The following is a 16682-nucleotide window of genomic DNA, read 5'->3' as shown; positions in this document are numbered from 1 at the left end:
ATAGCAATCCTCTCAAATTGCAAGCTCACATACTACACTTCATTAATTTTGTGACTCTGATTTGTGTTTCTGTGTGCAGTTTGATGGCCTGTCATCTCAATTGGGTCTTGACTTTTGCCCTCTACCTATTTCTGACAGGGCAGCATGGTGGCACAGTGGTAGCGCTGCTGCCTCACAGTAAGGAGACCTGAGTTTCCTCCAGGTGCTCCGGTTTCCTCCCACAGTCCAAAGACATGCAGGTTAGGTGCATTGGCTATCCTAAATTGCCCCTAGTGTGTGCTTGGTGTGTGTGTGTGCCCTGCGGTGGGCTGGCGCTCTGCCCGGGATTTGTTCCTGCCTTACACCCTGTGCTGGCTGGGATTGGCCCTGTGTTAGGATATAGCAGGTTGGAAAATGACTGACTGACTATTTATGACAGTGAGGGGTTTTGGTTCCATGTTGTTCTGAAATAAATGGATGGATGGAGGCTGAATCCTTTTTGTATACTTCATTATCTGGAGGGCAGATTCAGGTTCCAGGTTAAATTCAATTTACAGTCACTAGCATTAGAATATCATTTGCCTCAAAATGTATTTTTCAAATCTTTTAAATGAGATCACAGTTCTACACTCATTATTTCTAAAGTGCATAGTATATTCAGCTAAAAATTTAGATAATGTGTTTACTGTGATTTTATTACTTCTTCCTATTTAAGGTATATTTTAAAGTTATTTAATTTATTTAAGTGCAGCAACTTAGCATTTTCCGAGTACCATCGGTAAATATTGCTCCCTGTGGTGTGTAGCATTGTTGAAAGCTTTTAGGCAATAGGTGTATTTTTTAGTATTTCAAGATAACTATGTTCTTGTTTCTATTTAGCATAAATTATGTACAAGTACTGTATATTTAACAATGCGCTTTTAAAAATGCTTACACACAATTGTTTTTACTCCAATGTAAGATTGTGGTGTTCAAATAATAGTAGGCTAAAAATAATACACCAACTTGAAAAAAACATCTTTTAATTTACCAAGTCAGGCCACAACTCCGAAATTGAATTAAGTGGTTTTATAAGTGAATCAGTGGATAAGTGAATCATTATGGGGGTCAATGTTACCATCCCAAAACACAGTGGCTATAGTCAGTTTCAGGGCTGGACTGTTTTCTGTGATGAGTTTGAAATCAGTTTGTGCCTGTGTTTGTGTAGGATTTCTTGATGGTTACTGGTTGGCTGTCATAATTAAAAGTCTTTGTTAAGGTCATTGGCGACTTTGCAATGGTAAGCTCGAAATTTTGCTCATTTTAGATAGGACAAGCTTCAGTATACTACATGCTTGATCAGGAAAGGGAGATATTAATTTATTGAACAGAAAAAAAACAAGATAAAGTGTACAGGTACATATTCAAAACATAAATAATTAACCATAACTACAGAATAGTTAATTCAATATTCCATGTTTGTATTCAGCATATATTAATTCTGTTGTTTATATATGTTTCACTTCATCCTACATTGATCTATGAGCTTCTCAATTTTTAAAATAAATAAAGATTGCATTTACTTTTTATTGTTTATAAGTCTAAAAAATCTATTACATGTTTGTTCTAACCTGCTCAACATATTGTTCCCTTCATCCACCCATTTTCAGACTCAGTTAATCCTTTTTAAGCTGCATTAGGCTGTTTCATTTCTCAGCACCAATCCTGGATGGTATGACAGTGTATTGTAGGGCCATCATAAAGTTAATCTTTAAAAATAACAAAAAAAATGTAAATAAATAAATAAGAGGGCAAGTCAAAAAGTATCCAAAATATGTTTATAAAAATGACTACAGAAATAACGTAGAGTTTACCTGAACATCATTTTTTGATATAGTCTCCTAGTTTCTTAAAATACTTAATACAAGCTTTTCTCAAACTCACAGGCAGAGAGTCATGCTCAGGTTGGGAACTCAGTCTGTTGCATTGACAGTTTTAGTCAGGCTCATGGAGCCGTAACTCTGATGGAAATAAGAAGGAAAAATGAGAGCTAGGAGTTGCCAGATCTGAGGCAATTAGGTCTTTGCTGCTGGGAAAAGTGGCTAGAAAGTATACACAGTTTACACACTCACACACAGTATACTCACTTATTTCTGATATACACAGGACTGATTCATTGTACATCAGGATCTGTTTCCAAGCTCAATACAGCCATGGTGTCTGTGATTAACACAGTTGACACATCCCATAAGGACATGATTATGATGCTTATGTGAATTATTATGGTACTCGACTTGCCATATGTTCTTCTGAACAATCAGTTAAAATATTTGATCCTCATAGCAGACTTAAGAGTTCATGAAGGACCAGTATCATAAGTAGCATTGGCTTACCCAATGTATGGCAATTGTCAGAAGTACGACAATTACTTCTGGTTCTTCTGGGAATTCACCATCCTGGTGACTACGCCAGTTGTCAGAAGTACGACAGTCACACACAAAAAAAGAGGTCTGGGGCAGCCACCTGTATATTGTTCCTGTCTACAAGTTGATAGAATCAAGGTACAGATTTGTACAGGTTGGAGTCCACAACTGAACTGATCTGCTTGCACCAAGATGGTGATTTTAAGGGAGACCAGAGAGAGTGACATCAATAGGGGGTGCCGGAACCGGAAGTGGTGTCATTGGGGCTGGAAGCAAAGTGATGTCATCAGTGGGGCCAGGCGGAATTTTTCATTTATACCCTTTAGCTGCCTCCTATGCGCATGTGTGTGACAAGGCCACCCCCTCAGCTAAAACCTGTCAGGGCAGACGTTCCTGACCAAGACCTCAGGAACCCGAGAAAGTGCATTGTCGTTGGCATGGAGAGAGCCTCATCGATGAACAAGCGTAAACTTGTATGGCAGTAGGTCAAGAAACCACCTGGTGACCCATGTATTTGATTCCTTGTGTAGGGCCATACACTGTAAAGGTGCGTGATACATAACAAGGGCAAACTTGCAGCCCAAGAGGTAGTATCTCAGCTGTGTAATCACCTATTTGAATTCAAGGCCTCCCTTTCCACCGCTGCATGCATGGTCTCTCGTTCCAGCAGTTTCCACCTTAGGAAAATAATGGGGTGTTCAACATCATCGATGCTGTGCTTCAGCACTGTACCCAGGCCTGTGTCCTAAGGGTCCGTCTGGAGTATGAAAGGTAAAGAAAGGTTAGGCGCTTTCAAGACTGGTGCTGATCTAAGGGCCTGCTTCAAGTCACTAAATGCAGTGTCTGTCTTATCAGTCCATACCACATTGTTTGGGGCCTTCTTTTTTGTCAAATCAGTCAAAGGTGCCGCTCTCTCAGAGCATCAGGGTACAAACTGGCGGTAGTATCCTGCTAAGCCAAGAAAGGCTTGAACCTGCCACTTAGTTTGTGGATGGGGCAATTTCAATATGGCATCTACTTTGGAACACTGTGGCTTCACGGTACCCCGACCCACCAGGTAGCCTAAATACATGGCTTTGTTGAATCCAAAGAAGCATTTCTTGGCATTAATCCGAAGTTTGGCCTCACAAACTGTCCGTAATACTGCTTGGACCTGCTGTAGGTGTTCCTCCCGCATGCTGGAATAGATGACCATGTCATACAGGTAGGCAGCACTATACAGGTTATGAGGCCAGAACACTTTATCTACCAGGCTCTAGAAAGATGCAGGAACCCATGTAACCCAAATGGAAAGACACAATACTGCCAGTGCCCACGAGGGGTGCTGAACACAGTCTTAATCTTTGTGGAGTCCATTAAAGGAACCTGACATTTCCCCTTAGTCTTGTCAAGACTGGTCATATATTAAGCCTGCACTAGTCTCTTGAGGAGGTCGTCCACTTGTGGCATTGAATAGGCATCAAACTGTGAGACCTGATTATGTTGATGGAAGTCATTGCAAAACCTCCAACTTCCATCAGGCTTACTCGCCAAGATGATGGGACTGGACCAGGGACTATGACTTTCCACTAGTTCCTTCTAGTTCCAGCATGTGCTTGATCTCAGGTTCCACTTCAGCTCTTTTTGCCTCAGGGAGGCGATAAGGGTGTTCTAGAACTATAACCCCGGGTTCTGTCACAATATCATGCGCAATCAGAAAGGTCCTTTCGGGTGTTTCGCTCACTACCTCTAGGGCAGCTCCTGTCTCTTTTTCGGATTTAAATTCACACCAGAGTTAAGATTGTTCTTGTGAGCAAAGAGTAAGCGGGGCTGGCCGGAGGAGAGATTGGGATCCCTATCCTTCCATGGCTTCAGCAGATTCACATGATATACCCACTTGCTTGGCCAACGATTGGATTGTTTCAACAATTAGTTGACAAATCCTTTTCTTTCCTTTACAGTAATCCCTCCTCGATCGCGGGGGTTGCGTTCCAGAACCCCCCGCGATAGATGAAAATCCGCGAAGTAGAAACCATATGTTTGTGTAGTTATTTTTATATATTTTAAGCCCTTATAAACTCTCCCACACTGTTAACATTATTAGAGCCCTCTAGACATGAAATAACACCCATTAGTCAAAAGTTTAAACTGTGCTCCATGAAAAGACAGAGATGACAGTTCTTTCTCACAATTAAAAGAATGCAAATAGATCTTCTCTTCAGGAGCAGAGAATTTCAGAGAGAGAGAGAGAGAGAGCGCTCGCAAAGAAAAGCAAACAATCACAAAATCAATACGTGTGCTTTTAAGTATTCCAAAGCACCGCAATAAAGCGGTATTTTTTAGAGGCGCGTCAGTATCTTCTAAGCAAAAAGCCTCTGTGCCAACAGCCCCTCTGCTCACATCTCCTCCGTCAGGCACAGAGAACGTCAGAGAGAGAGAGAGAGATTAAAGCAAACCATCAAAAAATCAATATGTGTGCTTTTGGAAGCACCACGATAAAGCAGCATTTCTTAGAGGTGCGCCCATATCCACTAGGCAAACAGCTTCTGTGCAAACAGCACCTCTCCTCACACCCCTCCGTCAGGCGCAGAGAATGTCAGAGAGGGTCAGATAGAGGCAGAGACAAGCAAATAATCGAGCACAGCGCAGGAAGCATATCTTATAGCATTGAGAAGTTTTAGTTAATATGTAATACATGCTCTGATTGGGTAGCTTCTAAGCCATCCGCCAATAGCGTCCCTTGTATGAAATCAACAGGGCAAACAAACTGAGGAAGCGTGTAGCATAAATTAAAAGACCCATTGTCCGCAGAAATCCGCGAACCAGCGAAAAATCCATGATATATATTTAGATGTGCTTACATTTAAAATCTGCGATAGAGTGAAGCCGCGAAAGTCGAAGCGCGATATAGCGAGGGATTACTATACTTCATATGGACCAGTGGTCTAGTAACTTAGAATGGGAGGTAGGAACAATGACCATGACCCAGTCTCCCAGGTGGAATTCCCAAAGAGACGTGCCTTTGTCGTAATATGCTTACAACTCCTCCATGTGACTTTTAAGTAGGGGATGAATTTTCCCAAATCTATTGCGTAATTGCGCGATATATTCTAATATGTTTGTAGAGGGAAGAGCCTCTTCTTCCCATCCTTCTTTTAAAATATTCAATATGCCCCAAAGTTGTCATCCGTACAATAATTCAAAAGGTGAGAACCCCACAGAGGATTGTGGGACTTCCCAATATGCAAAAAGGATTAGGGAGAGGAGCTGATCCCAGTTCCTTCCATCCTTGTTGACCACCTTCTGAAGCATTTGCTTGAGAGTCTGATAAAACCTCTCCACTAGACCATTGGTTTGAGGTTGGTACACCACAGTCTTCAGGTGTTTTATCTTAAGTAACATGGCTGTTTCCCTGAACGTCTCCGAGGTGAAAGACGTCCCTTGGTATGTCAGGACTTCCTTAGGGATGCTGGCTCGCTCAGAGACCCCTACCAATTCCCATGCGATGGCTTTAGATGTGCCTGAGCGCAATGGAACAGCTTCTGGATGTTGGGTAGCATATTCCACGAGAACTAAAATATATTTATGTACTTTAGAAGAGGGTTCCAGGTGTCCCACTAAGTCCACTCCAATCCTTTCAAATGGGACTTCAGTTAGGGGAATGGGAACGAGAGGAGCTTGGCAATTGACACTCTGGGTTAAGACATGCAAAAGCGACGTACCTCCTCATTAATTCCCTCCCAACAAAATTGAAGTTTAATCTGCTCCAAAGTTTTTTCTTTCCCAAATGGCATCCTAGGAAGTGGGCGTGTGCTAATTCATAAACCTGCCACCGGAAGATCCATGGTATCAGCAGCAAATTCTGCAACTCCCCCTCATGCTCTGCTACCTGATACAAAAAGTAGTTTTCTAAAACAAAATGAGGTGGACCTGTACCAGCGGGATTCTTCGTGGATGCAGGTTAAACTAGTCTTTTATTTGTAGTACATATCGGCGGACAACAATGGACAAGAATGGAAATATTGCTGCCGGAATCGAATAAGGCCTTGGTTTTAAAACCATTTTTGACCACCACTCCTGTATGCAAAATTGCCAGGGGATTTGTTACTGCACACCATCTTTCCTTCCCCCTCCATCTGCATTCCTCCTCATTCCCAACTAGGTTACGCATCCACGGATTTGGGGACTTTGGCGCAGGCTCTGGTTTGTAGTGGGGAGGCAGAATTTTTGGGATATATTCCATCAGGGTTTGGCTAAAGGGCTGTTCTACCCTCCCAGATTGAGAGGCCGTCCTAGTTGTTTCAATCAGCTCCATGAAGCTCCTATTTTGAAATTGTTGTCCCCAGACTGGCTGGGTGAAGTATTAAGGTTGGCTATTTAATAGTATGTAGCAGGCAACCTGATCCACTATTTGCAGGGCAGTGTTTTTATCTGACCTTAGTCAGTGTCCTATTTTCACCCACTAGGAGAAGTCCTGCTTGTGTGTTGGCTGCTCTGGGTCAAAACTCCACTGTTTTCCTTTTTTCAGCTGCTTGTCTGGTGCACCCCCACATTTAGCCAAGGTCTCTGACTTGGTCGGGGAGGAGGGCACTCCCCTCCAAGAGAGCATAATAAGCCCCCTTTGCTTCCTGTGAGCCCCTCCTGCACACAATCCCTGTGTTTTTTAGTTTGTCCGGTTATGTGTACCTGGTAGAGGAGGTCTTTCTGAACCATGGAATGAACTCCCCACTCAGAAACTTGTCAATGGTACTTTCCCACCTGGTTATATGTCAGGTCCTGCTCCTGGTTCTTCTGGGAGTTCACCATCCTGGCAACTACCTTAGTTTTCAAAAGTACGACAAAGAGTCACACACAAAAAAAAAGGTTTGGGGCAGCCACCCGTATATTGTTCCTGGCTGCAAATGGATAGAATCAAGGTACAGATTTGTACAGGTTGGAGTCCACAAATGAACTAATTTGCTGGCACCAAGATGGCGATTTTAAGGGAGACCGGAGGAAGTGACATCAATAGTGGGTCCGGAACCGGAAGTGGTGTCATTGGAGCTGGGGCTGGAAATGATGTCATTGGTCCCAGAACAGCAGGTGACGTCATCAGTGGGGGCAGGTTAGATTTCCCATAACTGGTCTGCAGAGAAGTCAGAGAAAGAGTTAGTGCACACCGCCACCCCTTGGTCTGGCATGGAATTATTTTCATTCAGGCCCTTTAGCTGCCTCCCATGCGCAAATATGTGACACAATTTATTTGCCTTTTGTTCCTATGACAGAAAAGTTATGATTTGGAAGAAAGGAAATGGAACCTGGGACAAGATGTTTGAATACTCTGGGCATGATTCTTTGATTCTTAAGTAAATTCAGGTTTTTGGGGGACCATATGAGTTTGGACTGATTCTTGCATGTGGTGGATCTGCACAATCTCTTTGCTTACTTTTACTGGAGATGGGCAATAGGAAACCAGAAAGATTGCCAATGCACATACAATTGGCTGCAATGCAGTTAGCTGGGCTCCTGCTATTGTGCCTAGTAGTTTTATTGACCAGTAATCTAGACAGAAACCAAACTACATCAAAAGGTTTGTCTCTAGAGGTTTGACAGCCTGGTCAAATTATGGAAAGATGAAGATGGTCAGAGGAAAGAAGATCAGAAACCAGATGCACACTGATTGGCTTAGAGATGTAGCTTGGTCTCCTTCAATAGGTCTTCCTACAAGCACAATTGCCACCTGTTCACAAGATGGCAAAGTACTTATCTGGACCTGTGACGATCCAGCAGGTAATGCTTCTTCAAAAATTCAATGATTTTGTTTGCCTTTTGGTCCATCACTGGTAACATCCTTGCTGTGCCCAGAGGAGACAATATGGTAACTTTATGGAAATAATCTGTGTATGGCCAGTTACCTTGTATTAGTGACGTTAACAAAGACAACAGTGTCCTCTATCAGAGATTGTCAGCAGAATGAACTGTGATGGACTGTCCTGGGAGTGTATTATATTGAGCATCACATTAAAAAAGAATAATTTGGTATATACCCCCTTGGGATTATGAAGCACCATGTTTACTGTTGAATCTAATGCAACAGAGGTTTTATTTTCTAACTCTAAAGTTTGGAATTTCAAAGAATAAAAATGAAAAAGAGACTTGTTGATAAATGTGTTCTCTATTTATCTTCTGAAAATGTATACTTTCTCAACCTTATGTTGTATGGCATTTTGACTGTTTTATCAGGCTGTTATGTTTCACAATTGAAATTTAATAAACATTCATTGTGATTTTCTTCACTAAAAAAAAAGTCAACATGGGTTTAGAACAGAGAGGTCATGTTTAACTATCCATCCATCCATTTCCTAACCCGTTGAAACCGAATACAGGGTCACGGGGGTCTGCTGGAGCCAATCCCAGCCAACACAGGGCACAAGGCAGGAACCAATCCTGGGCAGGGTGCCAACCCACCGCAGGACACACACAAACACACCCACACACCAAGCACACACTAGGGCCAATTTAGAATCGCCAATCCACCTAACCTGCATGTCTATGGATTGTGGGAGGAAACCGGAGCGCCGGAGGAAACCCACGCAGACACAGGGAGAACATGCAAACTCCACGCAGGGAGGACCCGGGAAGCGAACCCGGGTCTCCTAACTGCGAGGCAGCAGCGCTACCACTGCGCCACCGTGCCGCCCTCATGTTTAACTAACATGCTGGAATTCTATGAGGAAGCAACAAAGGAGTATGATGAAAGTGGAGCATATGATATTGTGAGATTTTTGAAAACCCAACAATCTTCCAAATGTGCTGTTAACGCAGGCAGGGATTGCTTGTCCGACACCAGTGCAACTGCAACATCACAAGCTAGCTGAGTAACACGTCTGCCGGTCGATGTTTGATGCAGGGAACATTTAAAATGGGCTGCTTATGTGGCCATGTGCACACTTTTTGTCTCCTCACTTGTGCAAGAAGGATATCTGTTGTTTTTGAAATGAGAAGGGAGTGAATGCAGGACAACATCATTGTCCCTGTTTGCATGCAGCGTGTGTTCGTGTGACAGCCCCTGCTTGAATAAATGCTTTGAGAATATCCCTATCTCAACATCAATAAATTTTTTTTTTTTCTTGGAGCCTGGACTCACCTCCTTTTCTCTTGTGCCTGACCCACACATCACAAGACTATTTACCTGGACTTTCAGAAAGCATTTGATAAGGTGCCACATGAAAAGTTGGGTTTCAAACCAAAACAAGTGGGAGTTCAGGGTGATGTTAAAAGTGGTGTTCCACAGGGGTCAGTGCTAGGGCCGCTGCTATTTTTAATATATATATATATATAATACTGTATATATATATATACAGTATAAGTAAGTAAGTGAACTTTATTGTCATTCATACCATGCAACAGTACAACAACGGATGCATAGCTGAACAAAATTGCGTTTCTCCAGGCTTAATGTGCAGACATAAAAGACAAGTGTATAAAAGACAACTGCGCGCAAGACAATATATAGACATTACAAACATTTCACTTCTTACACAGAAAGTAGGTAAGACAGATAAGATAGCACAAGGCAGCACAGTACAAACAATAAATACAAAAGATATATATAAATGTAAGCCAGGCAGTGGGTGAAATATAATATGAAAGAAAATATTGCACATTGTTTCATAGTGATTGTGTTATTGCATTGTATGGATACAATACTGATACATAATATATACAATATAATATTGTACAATATTACAATACAATATAATGTAAACTTAAGACCTATTTGTGGTAATAAAGTACACAGTAAGTAAGAGAGCAAAAGGTCAAATATTATTTAACAGAGTTTAGTATTCTGATGGCCTGGGGGAAGAAGCTCCTGTTAAATCTGGTCGTTCTTCAGTGCATACTGCGATAACGTTTTCCAGAGGGCAGAAATTCAAACAGCCCATGTGCCGGGTGTGTGGGATCTTTTATGATCTTGACGGATCTGCTCTGGCAACGTGAGTAGTGTAATTCTTGAACAGATAGGAGTGAGGACCCAATGATTTTCTCCACTGTCCTCACCACTCTTTGAAGTATCTGCTGTTCAGCGACAGTGCAGCTACCATACCAAAATGAGATGCTGCTGGTCAATATACTTTCTATAGTGCCTTTGTAGAAAGTTGTGAGGACAGGAGAGGGAAGGTTTGCTCTTTTCAGCCTTCGGAGAAAATGAAGTCGTTGTTGTGTCCTGTTGACAAGAGAAGTGGAATTTGTGGTCCATTTCAGGTCATCTGTAATGTGCACTCCCAGAAACTTGGTGCTTCTCACTGACTCCACACTGTTTCCATGGCCGGTGTTGCATGTGCTGTCTCCTGAAGTCAACAGTGATCCCTATACATATGATTTGGATGGGAATATAAGTAAGAAACTGGTTAAGTTTTCAGATGATACCAAGGTAGATGGATTGACAGATAATCTAGAATCCTTTTAATTATGACAGAGGGATTTGGACAACATACAGGCTTGGGCAGATTTGTGGCAGATTAAATTGAATGTTAGTAAATGTAAAGTATTATACATAGGAAGTAACAATGTAATGTTTGAAAACACAATGGGAGGTCTGAAAATCAAAGTACACCTCATGAGAAGGTTTTAGGAGTCATGTGTGGACTCTGCACTGTCAACTTCAAGACAGTGGTCAGAGACCATTAAGAAGGCAAACAAAATGTTAGGTTATTTTGCACAATGTGTAGATTACAAGTCCAAGGAGGTTGTGTTCAAGCTTTATAACACACTGGTGAGTCCTCGTCTGGAGTAGTGTGTGCAGTTTTGATCTCCAGGCTATCAAAAGAACATAGCAGAATGGGGAAAAGTCCAGAGAAGAGCAACTAGGCTGATTCCAGGGCTACAAGGGATGAATTATGGAGAAAGATTAAATGAGCTGAGCCTTTTCAGTTTAAGTAAAAGAAGTAAAAGAAGAAGGAGGAGACATGATTAATGTGCTTAAAATTGTGCAGGGAATTAGTACAGTAGATTGAGACTGTTATTTTAAAATGAGGTTATCAAGAACATGCAGACACAGTTGGAAACTTGTTAAGAGTAAATTTTTCTTTACACAGATCCGTAGACACATGAAATAAGCTGCCAATAGTGTGGTAACAGTAGGATTTTAGTGACTTTCAAAACTAGACTTGATGTTATTTTAGAAGAATTGAGTGGATAGGACTGGCAAGATTTGTTGGTCTGAATGGCCATTTCTCGTCTAGATTGCTCTAATGTTCTAATATTCAATACTTTGCAGAAAATCGATGCTGTATATGTGCCCATGATACAGCTTCAAAGCACATAAAATGGATATCAGCATGCTGCTCTTCTTTGGTACATATGGAAAAAGAAGCAGCCAGGTTAGCAATGGTATAATACCAAAAATAAACCAAACCAGTTTGGACCAGTGCTGCTACAACACACACACAACACACATGAACAACGCTCATACACCCATGCACAACTATAACTGCAGATAACAGTAAAAAAAAAAAAAGTTTGAACATTATTGTTTATACCGTTACTGTTAACTCCAGCTTTAACCTGCTCTTCAGGCATAGATTGCTGTGACAACTCTCAAGAAATCCCTGCAGATTTAGATTTTTCTATAGAAGAACACAACAGGAGGACAGACCCAGCACATCTGGGTTAAAGTGCCGGAGACATTAAGAGAACATAGGTTACTAAAAGCACTGAAAGCAAGTCCCAAAGCAAATGACATTTGTTGGGATATATATAGATGGAACCTGAATGTATTGACAGAGATGATTTTTGAGACGAAAGAGATATTCTTAAAGATTGTATTCCAGGATAATGAAGGAAAAGAGGGAAGTTCGATGGGCCAATTAGGAGGGTAGATTGGTTAGCAGTAAGGATTAGTTAGAATAGCATAAAGTGTGGTGACTGGTTTCTTGGCAGGAGTGAAGATGGACTGGGGAACACAACAGTTGTAAGAACTGATCTAAGTTGGAGGTTGAAAAAGAAAAATGTAGAAAGAATAGCAAATGTTGAACATATTGAATTGAACTTGAAGTGCATTGAGTATTCAAAAAATGTTTTTAGACATGTGTCCATGGCAGAAAAGATATACTGTCACCAACAATTATAAAGGTATGTGAGTGCTAACCTGGGCATAAGTCGAGATGCCCCAGAACATGGCATTAAGTCTTAAAGGTAATGAAAATTTGGGGGGGAGGGGGGGTCATATTTATACAATAATAACCCTTAGAGATAGGGTGAGGAGCAGACGTTTGGGAGGAGCTCAAGTAGAGCTTGTGCTCCTCCAACACAAAAGGAGCAAGTTGAGGTGGTCCAAGCATCTAATTAGGATGCCTCCTGGACAGCAATTTTGGGGAGGTGTTTTGGGCATGTCCATCTAAGGGGAAAACCTCAGGGAAGACCCAGTAAATGCTGGAGACATTATATATATTGGATTGCCTGGGAATGCCTTGGTGTTCCCCAGGGGAGTTGGAAGAGTTGACTGGGAAAAGTGATGGAAGTCATTGCTTAGACCGCTGCCCACTTCACCCAGAACCAGGTAATTGGCATAAGATGGATGGGTGGATGGATGGATAGAAGGTTGAATATTGACATAAGAGGGACTTAATTTTAAGAAAATTATCAGGGGTATTGAATGGGTAGCAGGAAGTGGGTGGGACAAGGTGTAATACTACATTTTTCTTTATGTCACTGTATCTGGACAGTACTGTTATGAGTTTTATTCACATGTGCATGTTAACTGTGGCACACACGGGCTCAGCAGTTAGAATTGCTGACCAAGCATTGGATTAGATAGCCAAAGACAACTTGATGCTTGTATAGTCAGCTTAAACACAGGTTAGGGTATTTCTGTCCTCTATCAGCACAAACCTTCTTTCCTTCCTGGGAGAATGAGAATCGACATGTAAGCACTATGATATTTCTGTATTTTGTGGGAGAGGAATTCAGCCCTTGTTTGGAGATGGAGAAGACCAGCAAATGAAGCAAGAACCATATAAAAGGTCTGGACAGTGGCCAGACCCTTCGAGGCTGTGCCGACACACGAGGTGTTGGAAAACCTCCCAGCGTAGGGACGGAGAAAATGGCTGACTGTGTTGATCCAGATTCCCACCTGGAAAAAGTCTGTCCATATGCCTCCCCGTCTGTAACTGCGTAAAACGTCAGTAAATGTAAGCTAAAAGATATTTTGTCTCATGTGATTCTTGTACCGCTGTAATCACTATGGGAGGGATATCGCCTTTTCTGGTATATTATGATATTGTTTAATTATTTAATAAGCCACAATATTAAAAGAACACATTTCCAAGAGAGCTAATGCCTCTGCAGGAAACACAAGGTAAACCAGATGTTTTAATGGAAGGGTGGATGACATAATTAATAACAGGAATTTGACTGCAGGAAAGCTGTATTATACAATACATAAGATGTTCATATGTAAAAAGGATGTTTTTTAGAATATTAATAGTACCTTTATATATGAATGTAAATCTTGGTCTTTAACATCTATAACACAGTCAACTACAAGCTGCTGAAATGAGATATCTTTTATATAAAGCCTGTTCCTCTATGTAATGGGGAAAGTTTTACATAAAAAGTATTTCTTTATTCAGTATTTTTGAAAAACTCATTATGCATCATACACTTATAACATTAAAAATACCACATTTATGTGTTTAAGAAGTAAGTGGGTTAAACAAATTAACTTAATTAATATTTAAATAGTATTATTTTTTTAAGAAATAATCCTAAACATAGCATTTTAAACATGCTACCTCAGGCTTGACTTTAAACAATGACTTTAAACATTTTAACCAGATAGAAAATGTGATATGTAATGAAATAAACCACCTTTTTTACAACTGTAGAAAGTGGAAACAATTAACAACTGTTTCACATGAACGTGAATTTCAGTCATTTGCATACACACTATGCAGTCAACTTTTAACTTCACATGAAACCAAGTTAGAAGTACTGTATGTAATGGGGAAATATAAAAGATGTCAAACTATACCCCATCAACTAACTGCATTAACAAACACAGTTATTTCAGATGATTTGATGTGGTTGTACACAGGGGGCAATGAACAGACTTTTTTATTCTAGACTGGAAAAAAATAGGTAAGCAAATGTGACACATGTTTAATCTGGCACTGTTGCAGTTCTCAAATACTATTTTATAATGTTTTCATCAGTATTAATTCCAATCTTACATTTAATATGACCATTTTCTTTATTATTCTATTATCTACTCTGTCCCTACATGTTTTTCCATTTCTGTGTGTGAAGACAGCAAATCTGATAGGAAACATGATTTGTGATTTGCACCGGCCACATTTTGCTCCTCTTGTTTTGACACTTACAGTAGCAAAATGTGATAATTCAGCAAAAAATGAAATATACTGGAACCAAAACCAGGACCTTACTGCACGAAAAGTAACCCCTTTATGTGACAAATCAGGCTCTGATTGTGAACGTATCTCTTACTAGCAAGTTCATTCCATTTAAGCTCTAGATATTATAAGCCATATAACAAACTAATAACTGAAATACTATTACTTGATGAAATATTAATTTCCCATGTTCACTTGAAGGTTTGATCTTCTTCCTCAAATATGTCTATTCTGTGGCCAAGTAAAAGGATGAGTTTTTAATGTAGTCATAAGAAAGAAAAAATTAATGAAAAATAACAAGGTTTGTTTTGAAATTATTTATATTTTGCACATACAACAAGGCAATAAGGCCAATCTCAACAAAACATGTTGGCTCATGGAGCCAAGGGATAGTGCATCATACAGGTTGCCTCTGACCTCATATGAGCAGAGTGAGGCAGACCTGGGTGTTGTGTATGTGCGGGAAAATGGGACAAAGAAGTTGTGAGCTCGGGTCTGGGTGTTATGATTAAAGTGGCCACTGAAGGAACCCAAGGTTCTTTTTGGGGCCTCTCACCATAAATGGATGTAAAGTGGCTAATTTCTTTCCTTTGTCTTACACACTCCACAGATCATTACAATACAGTTGTGAAAATAATAGTAAAATGTGAAAGAGTAATATTCAAAAGAAGAGTCTGTGCACTACATTGAACTAGATTGTTTAGTATTATAAAAGTTCTTGTTTGTCTTATAGTGCATTCTGTCCATCGGCATTTTGTAGTTTTATAGATCAATACTAAGAAATGGAAAAGGACATCACATTATGCTGTGTTCACAGAGTTTACAGAGCTCCAACTTGTGATGCTTCACCTACTCACTTAAGTGCATTCATGTGGATTTCTGGACTGAATTTCTACAGAAGTTATGATTTGTTACTGAGTCTGCAAAAATCAATTAAAGATCAACTGTTTTTATTCAATATAAAGAGGAAAATAAAGATATTAAATATGTATTATTTCACTCCAAATGCAATTCGCCCACAAAAATTATATTTCTGGCTCACCAGGTCGTACTGTTTATTTTATACAATTGACTAAGGTGAAAGATCAGCATTACATCCCAGCTCAGAGAAGTCAGCCTGGTTTGCTTTGCTTCTTCTGAACTCACAATTATCCGACTCGTAGCTTGGAGTTCCTAGGGCATTCATGTGGAATTTCTGACTCAGAAACTTATAATTACCATCTGACAGATGATCTGTAGCAACTCACTCTGACCAAATCAAACAGGTTTGTTTTTGTCTTAAGTTGTAGAAGAGGGCTTGGGTGTATAAGCCAGGACCACTCACACAGAAGTACAATGCATTCAACTCAGTCCAAGGAAAGCAGGGGTGCTTGTGTTTTGGACCACACAAACAAAAGAGAGGCTCATCTTTCTGATGTCCCGTGTGTGTCATAAAAAAGGGCCAAGATTGCAACTGAACTCTCTACATCTTTTCTGCAGCCACCAACACTGGAGGGCAGTATTTTAATATGCTATCAGCATGCAGTGAGCTTGTGATAATTTGAAAATAGTAAACTGTACTGAAAGGTTGTTGCAGAGTCATTCCCTGTAATTCCTTGTCATGTAATCTAATATCCTTTTGGTGGCAAGATCCTTAGATTGGCATCCTTTCTTACTAGAAGTCGTATAGTATGCCGCTGGCCAAATATGACTTCTTCCCCAGTTCAAAGACATGCTGTCATGTGCATTAGTGTGCCTTGCTACATGTGTACTTTTTGGGGAAAGGAGCTGTTAGCGATCAAGCAATTGCCCTTATTTACCCTGTGTGAGACATTTTGACTCACGTAACTATCATTCTACTTCTAAAGAATACTTTTTGGCCAGTCTACAGTTTTTTTTTCTAAGACTCTTTTATTTTTGGATGTTGCTTTGCTTAGAATATTCCTGAATT

At 40.5% G+C, this 16682-nt stretch overlaps 1 pseudogene; it reads left to right on the top strand.

Annotated features, from left to right (window-relative positions):
- The first annotated feature begins 2171 nt into the window (after positions 1 to 2171).
- On the top strand, positions 2172 to 8323 carry LOC120526581 (annotated as a pseudogene).
- The last annotated feature ends 8359 nt before the right edge of the window (positions 8324 to 16682 follow it).

Source organism: Polypterus senegalus, chromosome 3, assembly GCF_016835505.1.
Source record: "Polypterus senegalus isolate Bchr_013 chromosome 3, ASM1683550v1, whole genome shotgun sequence".
NCBI classification, from domain to species: domain Eukaryota; kingdom Metazoa; phylum Chordata; class Cladistia; order Polypteriformes; family Polypteridae; genus Polypterus; species Polypterus senegalus.
This window is presented reverse-complemented; position numbering and strand designations above follow the sequence as displayed.